This window comes from Zootermopsis nevadensis, unplaced genomic scaffold (genome assembly GCF_977971745.1).
Source record: "Zootermopsis nevadensis isolate Lab colony 2312 unplaced genomic scaffold, Znev_1.0 Znev_ptg000013l, whole genome shotgun sequence".
In the NCBI taxonomy this organism is placed as follows: Eukaryota; Metazoa; Arthropoda; class Insecta; order Blattodea; family Termopsidae; genus Zootermopsis; species Zootermopsis nevadensis.
In genome coordinates, this window is record NW_028259145.1 from 2,631,183 (window position 1) to 2,635,351 (window position 4,169).

The window sequence follows — 4,169 nt, forward strand, 5'->3', positions numbered from 1 at the left end:
GTTGCTTTCTTACAAGGTATCTTACTATATAAATTCCAACAGTTTAATATATATAATACACACAGATAATTTATGTTAACCTCGATTAATAAACGTAAATAATTCAAAAGAAACATGTTTTAAGTTGCCTATCAATACAAAGGAAGTGACTCTTCACAAATTCAAATCCTATTGCAGTCACTACTTCACATACAGTAGGGCCCCGCTTTTCGGCGCTCGGCTTTATGGCGCTCCGCTAATACGGCGCTCAACAGCTGAGTCAGAGAAGTGCGTCCGGCGCCATTTTCTCGTCGCTGATTCAGTCTGTTTACAGCTTTTGTGCGCTCCGCGTGTCTCTGTATTTCTGGCAATTTTTCAGTTATTACAAACTGTATATTTATATAATATTTTTGGGTTACTACAGTGTAATTACAATGGCGTCTAAGGGTAGTAGCGATAAAAAGAGGAGTCGTAAGCCTCTTACTTTAAATGCCAAGTTAGAGATGATTAAACTTCGTGAACAAGGCATGTCTATGGCTTCCGAACCGTCACCAAAACCAATAAGATTCGTTGAAGAGTAAGATGATGAAGATGTGCCATCTCCTTCATCCTTCCTACTATAAGCATATCAATTTTCAAATTTATATTCACCAATCACTATAAGCTGAGGACAATGTGTGTATTACTGATATTCATTTTAATTTCATATCGTTTTCTTAGGCCTAGCGCTATTGTGCACTTACTATATGATAGTGTAACATCTTATTAGGCTTTGATATGCATTTGCAAGTGAAATAAGGCAAAGATCCGCTTTTCGGCGATTTTCGCTTTACGGCGGGGGTCTGGTCCCTAACCCGCCGTATAAGCGGTGCCCTACTGTATTGGTGTAGATCAGTGGCAAGGCATTTTATTAGATTTGAAATGAACATAAAATTAGCCATGTATTACTTCAATTAGGCCAGAGTGATGTTAACCACTCACCCCCTAGTGTCAAGGTTAAGAATGAGCAGGAGCTATACCTCCACTCTCCCCTTGCGCCTACATGGAATATAATGGGACAGCTTTACTTTTACTTTATATGTTCTCAAAAAAAATAGGTTTTTAACAAATCTGGACATCTACTCTCAAAACAGGTAAATTTTGGTAGAAACAATCTCCATTTGGACTACAATCTCACAAAAAATCATTCAATTCAGAGGTCAAGTTTCTATGTTGATTTGATATGGAATGACCCATGATGTAACCAATGAAAGGCTCGTCGCAATTGATGACCTCACAGAAAATATCACGAATGGTAAAATTTCTCTTTGGGCTGAAAGTAAACATCCAAATATAAATTTTCTTCCTAAGATTTTCCAAAAATGCTAAATAAACAGCATTTCCAACATCTGCTAGTCTTTACTGGCCTAGCTACAAATCCAAATCTCAAGAGGCCTGACCTCAGGAGCAAAAGCCAACTCTTACAACCAAGAGTCTATTATTAATAATGCAGACGTTTCCAATCACGCATCATAAATAAAAAGTGATATCCAAATGTCTCTAACAAATTCTACATTACACAAAACTGAAGTATTACAGGGGACCTCTGGCCACTATTTAAAATATCAATGCACATGTGCTTATGTGCAACTCCCCACATGAACACGTAACAAATCATGGATTACAGGGAACATTATTAGGTTCAGGATGATTGACCATTTTAATCATCAAAAAACATAATCATATCAGTTCACTGCCAGCCGGGCTAACTGGAATTTTGGAATGCATGATTGGAACACTGTGTAAGCTAGGTACAACTTTACAAATTGGGTCTGGACCGGATATTACATGTAAGCAAGAGGAGTAGTGAGGGTCATCACCAGTTATTGTATGGATTCATAGTAAGGTCATCAGCTACTGCATGGATTCCTTCACTTGCTATTATAAACAGAGTTAACAAAAGGTAATAGGCACAAACATGACCTGCTCAGTTGGGGAAGCCATTCATATGAGTGTTTCAGTGGTGTGGTGTGGTGTGGTGTGGTCGTGGTGGCAATAATGGTGGCTATCCATTAGAAGGCATGGGAGTGGTTGGATCTATGAACCTGCTTCACACAATAAAGTTTCCAAAACACAATTGTGCATTCCAAAATGGAATATAATCTAAAAGTGCAACATCTGGACACAAAGAATTTTTATAAGTTTGAATTTCATTCCAACTAACAATCTATTATTTTTGTATGTATTTCTGTTGCAACAGCATCTAACCCTGATAAATTAGACAAGTTATACATTAAAATTATTTAACTGTATGCACCAGCTTTTGAGTAAAGATCATTACATCACCTGTCAGTAAAATAAATTTGCTTATTTACTGGACAGGTCAAAAGTGACTAGGTGCAACCGAAATTTGAAGGTAACATAACACAACCCAACTACAAAGCCATTAGACCAACTTTGTTCAGCAAACAAAAAAGTTAGGTTGTACAGGCAACTAGGAACAAAGACAGGTTAAGCACACAACCACAAGGTTTCCCTATTAGTATTTTATTTCCATCTTGGTGGAACCTCTCCATGTATATCCAAAACAAGGCATACAGAACTATACAAAGCTGAGCAAGAATGGTTTATAAAAAAATTGTTGAAAAAGTGCACTGCAGTACCAATGCTGAACAAAAGATATACATTTATATACCCTTTAAGTATCCTGCTAGTGGAACTGTTCATAAATTTTACAACCTACATGGAGTGAATGCTGGTGAACGAAGGAACAAATATGTCGCTTCACTTTAAAAAAAAATGCAATTTTATAGCAATTACCGAAATTGAACTACAACAGTACAGAATCAATGTAATTTAGCTTACAAACGTGCTACGTTCGAACATGCCTCGTTCCCGATATTACACAAATACAACACAATTAGTAACAACTGGCTGTACTAGCCCAAAATTATACCCATCCTGCTCTTCGACCATGAACTTCTACCAAACACGTGCAACACAACACGGCCGTAAAGGCGACACAGTTAATGTGTACAAACCTTAAATCCATCGGAGGTTAAAATTACATTTACCTATTCACAACATGCAATACAAAATTTCGCCTCCGTCAAGGGTTAAGAGATAACAAAATGTTCATAAGATGTACGTAAAAAAATCAATCATGGCGACTATGGGGATAGCTTGGTTGCTGCAAATGACTTTGTCCAGGGTATTGAATGTTAAATTCACATAAATGGTTGAAGGAATACTTATAAAACATACCTTTATACACTCAGGATATAAACTGGCAGGTCCAGGAATACCGGGATTGTTTCTGGGGTGTTCAGGTCACAAATGAAGGAACACTTAATGGAGAAACAGCAAGCTGGCAGCGATGATCCAAGGACAAGTAAAGACTTAAAACATGGCGCAGGTGACGCTACTACAAAAAGTCCAGAAACGTTAGATATTCTTCCGCAAGTCAAAGTATAAAGTTCCTATCAATTTAAGGAATGTAATTGCTACATTATTATGGAATGAAACTCAAATGAAATTCGTTCAATATGAATATGCCAGTGCTAGTATAATTTTATTCGTATTTTATTATAAAACTGGATCTACTTTTGTACTTCGGAGACACAAACCAAATTAGACACTAATTTTGTGAAATTACAATCACTAGAAAATGAACCATAGTTATAGTATATTAATTCTTTTCTTGATAAAATAAGTAAAAGATAAAAATATTAAATAGATAAATTACTCAATATCTAACACTAATTATCTCATAAATTTATTTTTCAGGATGTAAGTCTTGTGTAGTCGTGAATTTTAATGACGGAGAATATGTTTACGAACAAAATTTAATGTTTCTTCACACCAGGTTGTCTTTTGAGAACGATTACGAAATCCCACGACGTAATCTTTCACGCCTGGACATCACTACTTCGGGTTTCTGAGTCTCGATAAACCAGTTTACGATAAGGAATGTGTATGGAGTAGGTGTTAATGTAACACATTGCATAATGTAAGACATAATAAAAGACATTCTATTTCATACAGAGAACCTTGAAAAGAGCTTTTTTTTAAGTAGCACTTTGACATGTCATTTGTGTTGCGTCTCGTAAAATTAATAGGCTTTCATTGAAACTAGGGGGTATTCTAAGTCTTCTTACGTTCGTTCGTTATTTGCTTCAAATCAATACATGTTTTGCGATTAATACCAACAA

At 36.1% G+C, this 4,169-nt stretch overlaps 1 protein-coding gene across 2 annotated transcripts in view; it reads right to left on the minus strand.

The window, feature by feature from the left end:
- Nucleotides 1-3,381, minus strand: part of mub (poly(rC)-binding protein mub) — a 105,394-nt gene extending 102,013 nt beyond the window's left edge. Inside the window, exon 1 of one of the 2 annotated variants that reach the window (XM_087348374.1) lies at nt 3,223-3,381. The gene's annotated coding sequence lies outside the window, so the exon portion shown is untranslated. The remainder of the gene's footprint in view (nt 1-3,222) is intronic. The other variant, XM_087348372.1, reaches the window with a different exon arrangement.
- Between the last annotated feature and the right edge of the window lie 788 nt (nt 3,382-4,169).